Below are 18,328 nucleotides of genomic sequence, written 5' to 3'. Positions count from 1 at the left end.
CATTTAAAGGTGTCATGAATTGGATTTTAATTTTATTTTATAATGTTTCTTGAGGTCCACTTATAATGTTAGTGTGATTTTTAAATTAAAAGTAGTCATAATTTAGGAATAACTGGTCATTTTCTATCCAGTTTTTGTGCCTCTGATTCAAATGCTCCGTTTTTTTGGGGCGTGTGTTCTTGAAGACTTCAGTGTAAATGCCCACTGCTGTGATTGGGTAACATCTTTGCATGTGGATAAGTGTAAATGCCCCCGCCATTACGCGCATGTGGGGTTGTTTTGAAAACTTTGGATGGTTAAAAAAAATGACAACCAGAGAAATTCATTCATACATGTTTGAGCCAGAGTCTGATCCTGAATTTGAAGAAAATTATCCCCCTCAACAAACACCACAGATACTGCAGTCTGTGACAGCGTGGTAAGTAATCACTGTCATTTACTTTTATTGTTGTTTAAACCAAGACGGCACACAACAGTGTGTATCTTGTTTCATAGTTGGGGCATTTTCCAAAGGTGAAACATTTCCGTGTTTTACAAATGCTGAGTAATGCATGACAGTACCAAATAAATTGTAAATACATGGTGCAATCACATTTATAGCTGTGAAAGGACACACTTACCGTGCAACATGTAAACATATACAGGATACATTCACCGGTGTTTGTCGCACTGTCGTTTGTCATATTATCATCTTTCATCATATATTCAGTGTAGTGACAAACACATACTTTGTTCATAACAATGAGTCATGTTTTCATTAAAAAGGAAAGAGATTGTGTAAATATATTGATATCAATACTCTTAAGGTGCACCTGTGGCAATTGTGCCATCATGCCAACAGAACAAGAAAATATATGCTGCTTAGAGATCCCTGTGCATTAAAACTAATACACAAGTGTCTAAAATCACTAGGATCAAATCAAATACTCAGTACTCATCTAACAGTCTGTAACATACGAAGAAAACAATTAACATGGATACTCACACTTGTTTGTTGCGACATCACTGTCGGGTGCAATATAATTGGCACTGCATTAACTTTTAATTTAAGTCTCTCTGCAAAGCCTGCTTCGAACTGTGTCTTGTTTTTGAAAGAATCATCTGTAAAATGAAGCGAGCAAACAAACACATTCTTACCGGCGCAATCTGGGACTTCATTAAAAATAAACGTCAGCCACTCTTTCTTAATGTTGGGATCCTTGCGAAGCAAAAGCAAGAAATCTAGTTTCCCACAACCTGGCACTGCACAACGTCTTGACATCTTTGTGGCCATCGTGACATCTCCTGTTGTTCCAAAAATAATCTCACCGCTCTAACCGCAAGACCGGTGGGCGGGCCTGAGCAGTGTCGATGATAAAGTAGGCGTTGATCTGTTTATGCAGAACCTGGCCTGTGTTGATGTAATACCTCACTATGACATATTAGTGAGGAGGAAGTAGAGAACAAGTCATTTTGGCACTTTGGTTTCAATAAAGCCTTTTTTTGGACTAACGAAGAAGTTTTCGGTTGTGAAATTTACTGTATGTTTTTGTAGTGCTATAAAATCTTATATGTCAAGATATCATGGTAAGTTTGATTTTCCAATGCATGACCCCTTTAAGCCAAGGGTTTTTAAAGTTAAAAGGACTTATATATATTTTAAAACTAGGCACTGTACCCAAACTACTTAGGTCAGTTCAGGGCATAGTGCTAATAATGTTGACTAAGTTTCGCTTTGATATGCCAAACTGTTGGTAAGAGTCAGTGTTTTTTGAAAGTTGTGGGTGGAAACTGGAGTGTTCACAAACATTTCACGAGCAGACGAATCAGAAGATATATGATTAATCTCTGCAGGCCATATGGTTCAAAAGTAATCAGCTGTTAAAAAGTCAAAAAGTCAAACTGGTGGTGGCACTATAGAGTTTGTCATAGATACCCCAAATTTTGTCTGGGGGCTCTTCATGCCCACCCCTATCAGTGACTAATTTAATCATTTTCCTTTGTACAGTTCTTTGGGCTGCCATAGACTCCCAGCCAGAATAATAATAATAATAATAGGAACACTAACAAATACAATAGGGGCTCCACCCCTTCGGAACTTGGCCCCTAAATACAGTGAATTGGATTTCCAAAAGCACAATGGGACCCACCTCTCTAAAATTCTCTTTCTCCAATCGGTGACACTGTTTTGCAAAAGTCAACATTTTCTCAACTTTTGGTCACATAATGGACTTTCGCAAACCTTTGTGTTTTTTTCTCTACCCTTTTGCGATGCGTCATCCTCATCTGCAAACTCTAGGCACCTAATGGAAGAGCAAGATCTTGTGCCAAAACTCATTATTACACACAGTGCTCTATGCTCTTTAGCATGTGTCCTTGCATGTTTTATTCTGCGGTGGGAGGTTTTGTGCTCGGAAAGGCCTCGGGACATAACAAACAAAGACAATAGAGTTAAAGTCCTGTTCAAGACAAACGAGTTTAAATATTAATTCTCTACCTGCAATATGTGTCTCTTTTGACCATTTGTGTTGAGATTTCGAATGGAGTGTCTCTGAGTTCATAACATTAATTTTTATGTAATTAATTATTGTGTCACTGCATGATAATTAAGTGCTAAAAAGTATAAGAACAAAAAGAAAGCATGAAAAGCAGTACAAGCAAGCGCTTAGAGCCCCCGCAAAGCAATAGTCAGAAGTACAAAAAACAAACAAAACAACAACTTGTTTTAAAAAAAAATACCGTAATACTAAATTTCACAGTATGCCACATTTCAGTCTGATATGTTGTTGACCAATATTAAAACGTTCCTCAAGAAACCTAAAGCAGTACAACATAGAGAATAATACATAAGTAAAATAAATAAATATATATTGCAATGAAAATAAACACTTATAGCGGAACATGTTCAAAATTATGTAAACACTTCTTGCAGAAGATAAATATCAAATAAATATATACACTTCTCACAAAATATATATATGTATAGCTGAATTAATGTGGAGCACACCTTTCATAATATACTTTTGCATGCTTAATTTTTAGGTAAAACAAATTGCTTTTATTATGAGTGATTATCTCATTATGACACAGTTTGCATATTATATTTTTCTGCTCGGTTGTGGGTTTTGTGAACATACACCACAGATGTCACACTTGTTTTAATAAAAAGCCCCTTTTCATTTTCTTGACTTGTTTGGGAGTTGTCCCGTTCTGTGGAGATGTTTTTCTCAGGGTATTTCCAGGGTATAAAATTATTAAGTATCGTGTGTGATCCTGCTTTGCACTCTCCTTTTAATATCAGGAAGCATACTGGACTCGCGCACACTTGCGTGCTCCAGAGATAGCGCACGCGACGTGCACATAAAACACTGATGCACGCATCAGATGAGAAGCATATTAAGCGCTTATGAAATGTAGATCGTGAGATGAATGTAATTGAATTTGCTTGGGGGGACGCCAACATTTTTCTAAACCCTGTCTATGTTTCTCAAATTCTCTGTCTCATGTGAAGCCCTGCCCACTGATAGATATAAGCCCACGCTGCGCTCATGGATATTTACATATCGCAATAGACATGAAATAGCAAAGTCTCTATTGATTGACACTTTATATCGTCGCCATAATATATATCGTCATGTCACCCAGCCCCAATCCACTAATGGATTATAACGGATGCTACGATCCTGAATGTAACCCTAGCTCTTATGAAATGAAAACAAGTATGACGGATAAAAATAGACCATGATGGAAATTTTACAACTCAGTCCATAAAGTGACGGATACAAATTATTTCAAGTGCAACCTTTGCACAGACACATGCAATTTGAATTAAACAAGACAGCTATACACATGAATTTTGCTGCTGCACTATTAAAGTAAAGTTCTGATTCAAAATAAAGTACCAGTGACATGTATGACTCTCTATCAAAGGACTGTCTTCAAGTCCTGTGCCCTCCAAAATGAGTAGGGCACAATGAAGTTCACTTTCAAATGAAATGAGCTGTTTTTGATAACTTTGCTGAAACATTCCTTTTCCTGAAGCCACAGAACAATGCAGACCAAAAGATTTCACGGAATTCAATGCAATCGACCTGTAATTTCAACTTGATACAATTAATGCACAAAGGCAGCTGGGAATGTTGGCTTGCCTTCCCCCACAATACTCATGTGGAGAAAGGGCAGCCAAAGAACAGGCATTTAGGGTCCCTTGACCCTTTTCACTATGAGAAAAATTCTCCAGTCACAATCTGGTATTTTTCCTTCAGTTCTGCGGTCTGGTGGCTGTTTCCATCACTGTAGCTCTTTGTCCTGAGGGTCCGACATTCCAGGAATGCCCACATGCGCTGGATGCCTACTTCTTCCTTGTTTTCACAATTACATATCTGTTTACTTTTAAAAGAGGCTTTTCTTGCTGCATGTCTTGGCCCTTGAGTCCCACGCTCTGGTGAAATTTGGGCCAGAAGCTGTGCGATACCTGATGCCATATCAACAGATATATCCTCCTTCAGTCAGGGTTTGATTATGATGATTATAAAAACATGCAGAGTAATAAATGGGTATCATTGCTGATATTTGAATGATGCTGTGCTCTAAACATAAAGTGTCCATAAGCTGTAACATAAATCTGTACAAAACCAATAACCAAGAGATTTTGTGGCAAATTCACCAAACAATCAGGACAGCCTCATAAGGGAAATGCGACTTGTTGGTTCTCACCTTATTTCGGAGAACTCCATCACAGGCTTGGCAATCTTCAGATATTGTGTATTTAACGGCAATATGTTTTATTATATAATAGGGGTGGAATAATAGGGTTCAAAACAGAGTTACTGTGAATGCAAACTTTAATACAGTGAAAAAGACACTCTATTAGCATAACATAAATATATATATAAATAAATACAAATTTCCAACATTCTTTTGAATGTCCATGTACTAAAATAAACTATTTGATGACATGAGTGTACCTTCATTTACTATTACTATTATTTTGAATGGCCATGGAAAATGAAGCAATGTGATAACAATTTTACCTGGTTGCAAAAAGTAGTCCGTTAATTTACCTGATGAACTTTCACCTTTTGCTGACCCTTTATGCTTCGCAGAGCTAATGTGTGCTTCTAAATCACTTGCACCTTTATTAGCAACTGACACATAAGTGCCAGCTTTACATGTCATACATTCTGCTTCCCACAGATCTCGACCTGTATGAAAGCATGGGAATTTTCTGTGCAAATCTTCTGTAAATTTGCACTTTCGTTTGGGCATTGTTTCCACTCAGCTCTCATTTGCTGCTACTGTCAAGCAACTGTTTGATGCCGAACACAACAGTGCTTCGCATGTTCACAGAGAGATTGACAGGCAGGAATTTGGCCAATAGTTACTTCAAGCGTCCAATTGGTGTGTGAGAAGGCGGGACTTACAAAGCAATGCAAATATGCATGCACACACAATGAAGTATTAGACCAGATGCACATCATAATGCAACTAAAGCCAAATCCTGGACATTTTCGCAAATTTAGAAATCCCGGCCGGACGCTTTTTTAAGGTCCGATAAAGAGGACATGTCCGGGAAAAAGAGGATGTATGGTCACCCTCTTTTAGAGAAATCATTTGATATTCTTACCTATGAGTAGCAAAATATAAGAGAGCAGGCTTCACATTTAAGAAGCTAACTAGAACCTTATTAATTTGATTAATAAAACAGCATATCATATTTTAATTTGATTAATAAATCTGCATATCATGTTTTTAATTGGATTAAAAATTAAACAGATGACAGCTCTAAACTTCAGCAAGTCCCAGTCGAACTCAAGACACATAAAGTTTGGACCTGTCAAAGGGCTTTTTCTAAATAGCAATAGCTTTTAGTTTGCATCACAGATGTGAACAATGATTTGAAGGAGGGTCATTCTCACTTTTGAGAGCATTTTATTAGACACAATTTTGGATATGCCTTTGAGTGTAGGATGAATGTAGGATATGGCTCGGAGTAATATTACCCTTACAGAAAATAACTGCAGTTTTTTAACTGTAGTACAAGTCTGGTAAATTGGACGCAGTATACATCCAAATTACCACACTTGTACTGCAGTACTGAAAACTGCAGGAACACTGCGTCCAAATTACCACACTTGTACTGCAGTACTGGAATCTGCAAGAATATTGCATCCAAATTACCACACTTGTACTGCAGTGCTGCAAACTGCAGGAATATTGCATTCAAATTACCACACTTGAACTGGAGTATTGGAAAATGCAGGAATACTGCATACAAATTAACACTTTTACTGCAGTTCTACTGTTTTCTCGAGAACAGTTTTAAAGCAATCGCCACTGTCACACGATAAGTCTGCAAGTTGTTTCAGAGTTCTGGTACGCTAGGATTGGCCACATTATGCTGACTAACCTCCTGTATGGAGGGGAAGCTTTTTAGCATTTAACACCTTAAGTTTCACTCAGTTCCTCACACAGAACTGCTTAATACATTTGCTATACTTCCCTAAATTCTTAAAACTAGACCAATGACTGCAAGTACATTGCAGGTTATTAGCAATCAGCAATATATTGACATTCAAATGTTTAAGAAGGTTTAAAAGCTTTTAAAGATGTGACTGACCATTAAGACACCTGAGCATCAGCAATGCAATATTTCAATTAAACTTTCACAAGGAAATATATAAGTATAAAATAATCATAAAAAATGGCAATGTATAAATGTATAAACATTAGCACTGTCAGTTGATTAAATTATTTAATCATGATTAATTGCATGATTTTTCATAGTTAATCACAGATTTTAAAAACGCTGAAATATGACTGATATATGAAATATAGTTATTTTCCTGTCAAAGTGCATTTAGTTCCTACTTAAAAAAGAAAAGAAAACAATATGCAATAATGTTTTATTAATATTTTCCAAACAAAGCCTTTCACACTATAAAGATAGAAATGCACTAAAATAGCACCAAGTACCATTAAACGTTTCTCAAAGTCTAAGTGGGAGGTACAAAAATGTAAAGAACTTGTTCACATAGGTTGCGTATTCATTGCAACGCACATTAAATCTCTTAACCCTCTGGGGTCTGAGGGTGTTTTGGGCCCTGGAGAAGTTCTGACATGCCTTGACATTTGTGTTTTTTTCAGTTGCTTAAAAACATATTAATGGCTAAAGTCTGATAACACTGTATTCAGCACAAACTGGGCTACAATAATATGTGAACAACATGTATGTACATTTTTGTATTTTTGAGAAAATAACTTTTATGCGTGGTTTTTGAAAAAACAAAAATGTTAAGTCACTGAAATAAGGCCATATAACACATACTAAACATTTGTTCTCAAGACTTTTGAGGACTGGATCTTGTAGCGTTTTTGCTACAAAAATGATGTGAAACCATCCTGATCACTTATTCATACAAAACAATATAGTCATTTAACTTTTGTAAGACACTTTTAGTGTTAGAAAGGCCATATGCGAGGAGGCGTGGATGATCATGGATATTGATGTGATTCACACCTGAGGAGACAAAGACCCCTCCCCTGAGAGAGAATGAATGTTTGTAGCTTATTCACAAAATCAAGTTTAAGTTAAGAAGTAATCTGACTATACATTTTCTTTACATAAAGACTTAAAAACTTTAGACCTACACTACCGTTTAAAAGTTTTAGATCAGTAAGATTTTTTAATGTTTTTAAAAGAAGTCTCTTCTGCTCACCAAAGCTGCATTTATTTGATCCAAAATACAGCAAAAACAGTGATATTGTGAAATATTTTTACAATTTAAAATAACTGTTTTCTATTTGAATATATTGTAAAATGCAATTTATTCCTGTGATCAAAGCTGAATTTTCAGCATCATTACTGCAGTCTTCAGTGTCACATGATCCTTCAGAAATCATTCTAATATGCTGATTTTATAATATGGGCATATGTGCAGCACATTTTACACATTTACACCCGAACAGATATTTGCAAGCACAAGCTTCATTGATGATAATGAGGCAGCATAAACACTAGTTAAAATATAATCTAAACATTCATATTATTTTTATATCATATTACATATCATATTTATATCATACAGCATACAATTTAAATACCTGCTTTAGCCGAAACAACATTTAAATGTAACTAAAACTTGCCTATTAGGACATATTTCAAATTTCAATACTTTGAATCCTGGCTGGCAAGACTGGAAATAGTCCAGCTAGTAAAATATGTACATGTTTATATAAAATAGCATGTCAACTAATGTAAGTAAAACTAAATGACTTACTCATCCGGAATTGTATCCTCGGCTGGATAAAGTCGCTCTTCAAGATGCAAACGTTCCTCGTCGGATTCCCGCTCTTCTTCTGAGGAAAATGTGAACTCTTCGTCACTATCCAGGACCATATGCAGAGCTTCCTCACCTGTGTAGCATGCCATCTTCCAAACGTGCAGGAAAGTGAATAAATCTGATGATGAACTTGATGTTTTTTAAGGCATTGTTGGGGGCGTTTACCATTTGCATTAATCGCCTCAGCACATTACCGTATGAATAGCGCACTCTGTTGGTGGGTGTGATCACATTAGAGATAACGAGCTGAGCCAGGAGAAACTGTACATCGCTTTGTTTCATACAGATTACATTGCAGCAGAATATTTGTTTTAAATTTGAATTGTTTTATTTAAAAGTAGACATTTTAAGCTTTCTTTAGACATATGTTTCATGTTTGTGTGATAAATATTCGCGGAGTTTCACTTAATTTTTGTGACGTGTTTCAGAAAGATGCTCGTGGAGACGACTGAAAGTCTTTATTTTACAAAAGCACAAGGTTTTGTTGTTATTGTGAGTGTACACAAATAATAGTAGACACTTTATAGTCTCTAATGATGTCTTACACTTATCTGTATTTTACGTTGTTTCCGCTGTTATGCGGAAAATCCAGCAGGACACACTGGCGCATCCGTCGACCGCATAGGGTTAAACCCTCATCCTCCACAATATTAATTGTCCGATAGGCTGTGGCTGTCCAGCAATCGTGAAGTCGCATTCACATGATTCACACCGCTTTGAACTCCTCATGAAAAGCGCTGCGTCTTGAGCCCTATTCGGACGCTAATTGTTTTACATGAGGATGTAAGGTAATTCCAGCATTCACCAGGGCTAGTGAGTGATTTTATTGCCGTCCAAATCCTAAATGTCGGTGTTTGTCTCCCACCACCCACGAGAAAATTCCTGGCCGAATTACCTACTGCTTTTTGACAAACACCAAGGTCGTGTGGTAATTTAATTCCCATTTGAATCCACATCTCTGAGTTTAAAAGCAGAAATCAGTGCAAAATTCATTTTGGAAAACCTTTTTGACCTCTGCCAAGTGCTGCATGGCTATTATTTGTCAAGATTTATGGTAATGTGCATGCATAGAAATGTTGAAAATTATTCACATTAATAAAGTTACAACCCTGCTCCACCACACTGAGTGGGAGCACTTACGTATAAGAAAAAAAAATAAAAAATATAAAATAAAATCTAACTTTTCTCAGAATTTTCAAAATTTTCTTTGCTGTACGTGGTATATGTGCGGCTTTTCTCTCTCTTCCTGTGCACTTGTTTGTGTGTTTCATTGTGTGCTGGAGAGAGAAAGAGAGCGTGTGCGTAACTGATGATGCACTCTCATCTCAGCATGTGAGAAATGAAAGCATGAGCAAAGTGCACCGTGTTCACTCTATTTACACCTTAGTGTAATTCCAAATATAATTTCATAGCCTATATTTGAAAATGTATTCTCACAAAATACATAGAACACAGTTTGTGGACTGAGGAATTTCCTCTTGCTGTCACCATATGGAACAGATGCAACTGAATTAATGTGATCCTCGACTAGTAGGCACAAACCCAATGTGCTGACTAGTGGCAGAACTAACTGACTAGTCGACTAAACTGTACACACCCTAAAACAAATATTACTCATGACTGACCATGTGAGAAGCAAATTTCCAGGTTCTTAGGATGACCGAGATCGCTCTCCCACCCTGAATTAATTGTCATCTGAAGGCATGTGTTTTCTTTTACAGACGTCACCCTGAGAAACAATGACCATCCGAAAAGGGATTTGTTTTGCTTTTAGCTCTAATACTGCCCACATAATGATACTTTATCCGAATAGTCCGGTAAGACGGAAAAGCAACGAGGTGCTGAGGAAACACTGGCTGCTTCACTCCAACGAGTCGTGTGAATGTGGCTTTAGTTTTCTGCATCTGGGGTTGTTTTGTACAAAAAAATTATTGTTAACCCTTTTATGGTGTTCACTTTTTGGACCCCTTGGACATTATTGGGGTTTTAAAAGCAATACAGAAATAAAAATGTACATAAAATTACTCCTTAACATATATTGTCTTTATCTCAATTCTAAACAATATAGATAACATATATGATTAATTTTTGCAATTAATCTCTGCTAGATCACATTGAACAATGGAAGTGTCATTCGTTTTTTGTGATAAAGTTATAAATTATGTAAAAAATCCACTATAATAAAGACTTGGATATCTTCAGAACAGAATGTCTTAAAGACTTGCGGATTAGCGCCTTTGAGTCAGGTTAGTAAGCAGCCAATAAGAATCACTCTGTTTAATGGTTAACCACTCCCTAGCAACCATTTAGAGCACCCGAGCAACCATCCCCATTGACATCCATTCAAAAAGGCTGAGAGGGATATCTTTGGATCACAATGTCCTGGAGACATGAGAGTTGGCTTGTTTAACTTGGGTGAGCAATCAGTCTTCAAGTATCATCATGGAAACTACTTAGCCACGCCCTAGAAACCATTTAGAGCACCCTAGCAACCAAACCCCATTGACTTCCATTCCAAACCACTTAGATGTGTATCTCAGGATCAGAATGTCATAGAGAGTTCATTGTTGGCTTGTATGACTCAAGACAGAAAGCAGCCTTCTTAGTATCACCCTGGAAACTGCCTAGCAACCACATTGGCTTATCCTAGCAACCAAATAGCAAAACAAAACATATCTCTGCACCAGAACATCGTATAGACGTCCGGGTTGACTTATTTCACTCAGGATAGCAAGGAGTCTATATAAGAATCACCCTGGTAACTGCCTAGCAACCAGATGTGGTTACCCTAGCAACCATGGAACAACACCAATATCTCTGGACCAGAACATCCTACTGTCATGTGGATGGCCGTTTTCAATTTGGGACAGTTGGTGGGACATCGTGGTGAGAAAGTTTGCCACAGCAAGCACCACTCACATTTTCTTCAGGAAATGTACCTATCTAGTGAATGAGTGAGTGTGTGTGTGTGTGAGTGTGTGTTGGGGGGCTGGGCAGGTTTAAGTGGTTTACAAGGACTTTTTTTTAGGTTACAAACTGTAAATTACAAGGGTATTATGCTATAAATATGGTTTATGAGGACATTTCTAGTGTCCCCATAATTCAAATTGCTTAAAAAACATACTAAACAATGTTTTATTGAAAATGTAAAAATGCAGAAAGTTTTTTGTGAGGGTTAGGGTTAGGGTATAGAATCTATAGTTCGTACAGTATAAAAATCATTATGTCTATGGAGAGTCCAACATGTGTGTGTGTGCATGTGTGCGTGCATGTATGCATGTTTCTGTGTGTCTGTCTGTGTGTCTGTGTAGGTTCCCACACTACAGAGGGTAAAGAGAGCGGGAAAGCGGGAGCAGACGGCTTCTCGGTGCTTGGATTGTTACAATGTAGCAGGTGTATGTGTGTGTATGTCTCTCTCTCTATCTGTGTGTGTGTGTGTGTGTGCTCTCTCTCTTTCTCTATGTGTGAGTGTGTGAGTGTGTGTGTGTGTGTGTGTGTGTGTTTCTGTGTGTCTCTGTGTGTATGCGGGTCAAATTGACCCAAACATCGTATGAAGGACATGAATGTGTGGGGGCATTGTAGCATGTGTACTCAATGATTTGTTTTTCTTTTACATGTTCCTCACAGAAAATAAGCCAAGGCCATGGAGTTTCAGGTTGAAAAATTTTATCTTTGTATAATTTTTCTTTTAGTATAAATTTGAAGTGGGTCAGTTTGACCCAAACACCACATAAGGTTGAGGTCCTTTCTCCATCACTTTGATCATGAACTCGGAATTGCTGCTGTGAATTTGTTTGTAGTGTGTGTCAACTTGGTAATTATGTTAAATCTCGTAAAAAAAAAAAAAAGTGTCAAACATTGTAAAATAATTAAATGCGTTAATTTCGACAGCCCTAGTTTAGACACTTTAGTGTTCAATGTGAAACATCTCGGTTACATGCAATGTAACCCTGGTTCCCTGAGTGTGAACAAGATACTGCGTAATCGCTATGGGACACATCTGAGTGTCACGTGGTCTGAAGCCCTTATACCACCACGTCAAATTTATTGGCTGATGGCGCTTAACTGATGCCCCTAGGGAGCTACGTCACGGGCATCATTAAGGCACTCGCTTTTGCGCTACTGAGTCAGATTTTCTGCAGGAAGGCACGAGCCTATGCAGCTGCAAGAGAGTATGGCCAGCTACGCAGCGTCTCGTTACCACTCAGGGAACATCATGGTTATTTTCATAACCTCAAGACGTTGTGTCGATGTAGTGACACTAGGGGTCACTCTTGGGAGCCTGAAACAACTCTGATCTTTTGAAAAAAGGCCAATGAGAATTGGTGATTGGAATTTGCATGCCACTCCCTCGGACATACGTGTATAAAAGGAGCTGGTATGCAACCACTTGTTCAGGTTTTGTGCTGTGGAGCCGAGACAAGGTCCTGGACATTTCAGCGGGTAGTTCAGCGTTGTGGCAAGAGGGACACAATGTCTCATTCCCTCCATCAGGGAACGGAGGTTACGAAAGTAACCTTGATGTTCCCTATCTGTCACTCACTCGACGTTGTGTCGATGTAATGACACTAGGGGTCCCTATACAAAACGCCACAACTAGCTGAACTGTGTTGCGTGAACTGGCGGTGTGTGATGGGCAGACTGCTGTGTGCCTCGTAGCCAGCACACCAGGCCATCACGTAACCTCCCCCAACGCTTTTAAGGGCGTTGAACGGTCCATCAGGAACAAGTCGACTGCCCAACTATGGGGACAGGCTAGCCCAGCCAAGGCCTCTTTCCCTCTTTTTTCTCCCCAAAAAGAGTGGAATTTTGTTAACGGACTGGGATCCGCGAGTGTACACGTCGGAGGGGGGGTGTCACTCCCAAGTGGAAGACACCGCAGAGACCACACCCTGCCCAGAGAAAGGGGGGGGGGTACTTCAAGTGGAAATACATCAAATGGAGTCTTGTCGGAAGTATGTCATGTGGAGAGTCGCATGGAAGGTCTACAGGTTCTACAAGCATGGTGACCGGAGCAGAGGGCCCTCTGCTTAAGGAAGATGTAGTTTACCAAGAGGGAAACTAATTTACGGAAGATATAACACATGGGGTTACCTATGGTGAACCACCGCATGCGGAGCACCTACCTCAGTACAGGGCCTTACCAGCGCACTTACTGAGCTGGCAGCGAGTTTCTCCGCAAACTCGTCTGCCACAGGAAGTCATCCAGGGATCACAGTCTGTGACTTGACTGGGAGTCAAGAGCGCACGTCTTCCCCTCAAGGGAGGGGAAAGGTGCTATGCACAAGTGGTACACCCGGCCAGCTGTCCCGAAACTTGTGCCTGCCACTACACGGGACAAAACTGACTCAACCCGGAGATTGTAGAACCTCGCAAAGGTGTTGGTGTTGCCCAGCCCGCTGCTCTGCAGATGTCTGCCAAAGAGGTGCCACTGGCCAGGGCCCAGGAGGCTGCCAAACTCCTGGTAGAGTGGTGGGCTCATAACCCAGCTGGGGGTGGTACATCCTGAGCTTGATATGCCATAGCAATGCCATCAATGACCCAGTGGGCGATCCTCTGTTTGGAGACAGCGCTTCCTTTCCGCTGTCCACCAAAGCAGACTAAGAGCTGCTCGGAGCTCCTTAAGCTCTGCGTGCGATCCAAATAGATGCATAAAGCTAGCACCGGACACAGCAACACCAAGGCTGTGTCTGCCTCCTCCTGGGGCAGCACTTGCAGGTTCACCACCTGATCCCTAAAAGGGGTCGTGGGAACCTTGGGCACATAGCCCGGTCGGGGTCTCAGCTGACTCTAAGGGCTCAAAGGGAGCTTCCTGTAGACCCTGAAGGACTACAGAGAGGACCCACGGGGGAACGAGGCATGGTCTAGAGGGGTTCAACCTCCTAGTGCCTCTCAGGAACCTGATGATCAAGTCATGCTCCCCAAGTACTTACCATCTACTGCATCGTGATGAGCCGAAATAGCAGCTACATACACCTTCATGGTGGAGGGGGACAGCTGCCCCTCCAACCTCTCCTGCAGGAAGGAAAGCACCGATCTGACTGCGCATCTCTGGGGGTCTTCCTGTTGGGAAGAACCCCACTTAGCGAACAGTCGTAGAGGGAGCCCTAGCCTGAGTGATCGTGTCTACCACCACGGGCGGTAGGGCACTTAAGTCCTCCGCATCCCGTCCAAGGGCCAGATGTGGAGATTCCAGAGGTCTGGTCATGGGTGCCAGATGGTGCCCTGTCCCTGAGAAAGAAGGTCCTTCACTCAGGGGAATTTGCCGGGAGGGGTGGGGGGCTGTCGCGAAAATACACCATGTTTGGGTGGGCCAGAAGGGTGCTACTAGGATGACTTGCTCCCCGTCTATACTGAGAGGTGCCTCGGTCAGGGCGTACCAAAGCGGGCATTGGGAGGATTCCCGGGAAGCAAAAAGGTCTACCTGTACTCGACCGAATCGACTCCAAATCAGCTGGACCACCTGAGGGTGGAGTCTCCACTCTCCCCTGAGGGTAACCTGACATGACAGCACGTCCGCTGCGGTGTTGAGGTCACCTGGGATGTGAGTGGCTCGTAGCGACTTGAGACGCTGCTGACTCCAGAGGAGGAGATGGCGGGCGAGTTGTGACATGTGATGGGAGCGTAGGCCGCCTTGGTGGTTGATGTAAGCTACCGTCGCTGTGTTGTCCGTCTGGACCAGCACGTGCTTGCCCTGGATCAATGGCCAGAACCTCCACAAGGCGAGCAGTACTGCCAACAACTCTAGGCAGTTGGTGTGCCAACGCAGCCGTGGGCCAGTCCAAGAACTGGCGGCTGTGTGCCCGTTGCATATGGCACCCCAGCCTGTCTTGGAGGCATCTGTTGAAACCACGACGCATCTGGAGATCTGCTCTAGGGGAACCCCTGCCCATAGAAATGCCAGGTCGGTCCAAGGGCTGAAGAGGCGGCGACAAATCAGTGTGATGTCCACGCGATGTGTCCCGCGGTGCCATGCCCATCTCGGGAATCGAGTCTGAAGCCAGTGCTGAAGCGGTCTCATATGCATCAACCCGAGCGGTGTGGCCGCCGCTAAGGATGCCATATGCCCCAGGAGCCTCTGAAAATTTTTCAATGGAACCGCTGTCCTCCGTCTGAACGCCTTCAGACAGTTCAGCACCAAGTACATTCGTTCGTGAGACACGCTGTCATCGAGACCAAGTCCAACTCCAGACCGAGAAAAGAGATGCTTTGAACTGGGGAGAGCTTGCTCTTTTCCCAGTTGACCTGAAGCCCCAGTCGGCTGAGGTGTTGAAGCATGAGGTCCCTGTGTGCGCATAGCAACTCTCGAGAGTGAGCTAAGATCAGCTAGTTGTCGAGATGGTTGAGAATGCGGATGCCCACTTCCCTTAGCGGGGCAAGGGCTGACTCCACGATCTTTGTGAAGACACAAGGGGACAAGGACAGGCCGAAAGGGGAGGACCTTGTATTGGTACGCTTGGCCCTCGAAGGCAAACCGCAGGAAGGGTCTGTGTCAAGGTAGGACCGAGACGTGGAAGTACACGTCCTTCAGGTCTACCGCCGCGAACCAATCTAGATGTCAGACGCTCGCTAGAATGCGTTTTTGCCTCAGCATCTTGAAAGGGAGTCTGTGAAAGGCCCGGTTCAGTACTCGCAGGTCCAAGATTGGTCACAACCCACCGCCTTTCTTTGGTACAATGAACATTGAAAATTACATTTTTTTATTTATTTATATTACGATGAATTCTCTCATAGAGTGTTTTTTAATGGCGACGGCTTAAGATGCGCGTGGTATTTATTTCGCACACTTTATTCATCAGAAAATGGCCACCGAGTTAGGCCTCGGAGCATGTCCAATGAGACTCGCACTTTCGCTCAGGGGGTGGGCGACAAGCACAAGGAAGAATCCGATGTTCGTTCGCACTCCAATTCTTTCAGACACAAAGCCGAAAACCAAAATGGCTCCCGCACACTGAGCTCCAAATCTGCAGGCTGTGGAACCGGAAAAAGTGGGGATAACGCCTCGTGGTGAGAAATTGCGAGCCTCAAAAGCACTGCTGTCCCCGTCAGAACCTTGTAACGTTTGGAAAAACTCAATAAAAATTGCTCTGAAATTTACACTGTATAAATCACATCCTTATGTGTTTGCCACTCAAAAGCAAGAATTAATAATCCTTGCTTCGACATGAGTCCCTAGAAACAAACACGGGCTTAGACAAAATCGTGAACTGAAGAACAGAAAATCTGACTCAATGGCGTGAAAGTGAGCACCTTTATGGAGCCCTTGATGTAGCTCCCTAGGGTCGTTGTTTAAGCGCCATCAGCCAATAAATTGGTGTGATTGTATAAGGGCTTCAGACCACATGACACTTAAATGTGTCCCATAGCAATTACGCAGCTCGAGTTCCTATGAAAGAGAACCTGCATTTGCAATTGCAGCTTAATTTATAATGCAGTGCAGCTATTTAACTGCACTGAACTGCAGGTAAAACATACAAACTACAGCTCTACTGCATTGATTTGAAATTGTACTATACTGAACTGCTATTATTTTGCAATGTACTGCAGTTATACCAGTGTGGAATGCAGATACACTTCACTGAACTGTAGTAATACTTCACTGACCTGCAATTGTACTGCAGTGTACTATATCAGTACTGCAGTTAAAATGCATTGTAAGTGCAGTACAGTTTGACATTGTGCAGTACAGCATCATTGTTCTACACAAAACTGCATTTTTTACTTCATAGATTGCAGTACTACTTCAATCAGACTGCGGTTTTTCTGCAGTTCATTTTTGTAAGGGTAGTAGCATTAGCCAAAGTTAAACCACATCCTTCATTAGTCGAGGTCACTGGGGTGGAGTGGCTTTAGGTATAAGTCTGAGTTTATTCACCATCTTACTGCAGCCATCATGTCTTGTCCACTCAAAGGCTCTGAGATCTTTATCACCGGATGACTGTGATTAGATCAGCACCAACGGCACAGAGATAACATGACCTTATGCAAACTACTAAGTACTAGCTGACTCTTGTACATGCAGGGTTGCTCACAAGGTAAAAGAAAATATATCTACATTGTTTTTAATATTAGGTTCTCTATATTTATGTTCTTTTCACTTTTCTACCATTATATCAATATAAAAATTATTGTACATTCTTTATCTTTTGTGTTTTGAGACTAACTGAGTAATTTGGATGAACAAATAGTTTTTAATAGGACAATTCTGGTAACTTTCCATACACGGCAAAAACATCCTTAAAAAAAACAAAAAACAAACTTAAATTCACATATAAAGCAACATTGCATGTGATATTAAAAGTTGTTCTCAGAGAATGTGTCTTGAATACAATACACAATATACTGTATAAAGAGTGACACCACACTGAAAATTCAGATATTTGAAAACACTACATTAATGTTCTCTTTGTTTTTGCTATTAACATTTTTATTGATTCTTATATGAAATATGGAATAAACAGAACATATACACACAGAATCAACTTAACTCCCTCATCAAATATCTCTGTGGTCAAAGCCTAAATTATACTATGCACACATAAGCAAACAAACAAAAGAAAATATTTGAGAACATATAATATATATATAAATCAACAAACAAAGAGAAAAGAAAGAATTTCACAAAGAATAAAATTTACAAGTACCACCACAATTCTGTTTCTTTCCACATGTTCCTCACTGAGAGCCCTCCAGAAAGGCCAAATACCTATCCCATTTCTTACCAAACGTGTCTATTTTGCCAAGCTGTTTATATTACATCTTTTCAAATGCTGCCACCCTACCCAATTCGGTGAACCATACATGAAATGAGGGAGCGCCAAATGACTTCCATCCTCTAAGAATGATCTATCTGCCAATCATTACACTAGTTTGGACCCAGCTTTTTGTATATTTGTCAACTACTTTAATGACCACCCCATCACCCAATATACATAGTCTGGGGCAGAATGAAATTTAAGTATCTAAAACCTCATAGATAAAATTCTGGACTCTTAACCAGAATTCTT

The sequence above is a fragment of the Myxocyprinus asiaticus genome, chromosome 26, assembly GCF_019703515.2.
Source record: "Myxocyprinus asiaticus isolate MX2 ecotype Aquarium Trade chromosome 26, UBuf_Myxa_2, whole genome shotgun sequence".
In the NCBI taxonomy this organism is placed as follows: Eukaryota; Metazoa; Chordata; class Actinopteri; order Cypriniformes; family Catostomidae; genus Myxocyprinus; species Myxocyprinus asiaticus.
This window is presented reverse-complemented; position numbering follows the sequence as displayed.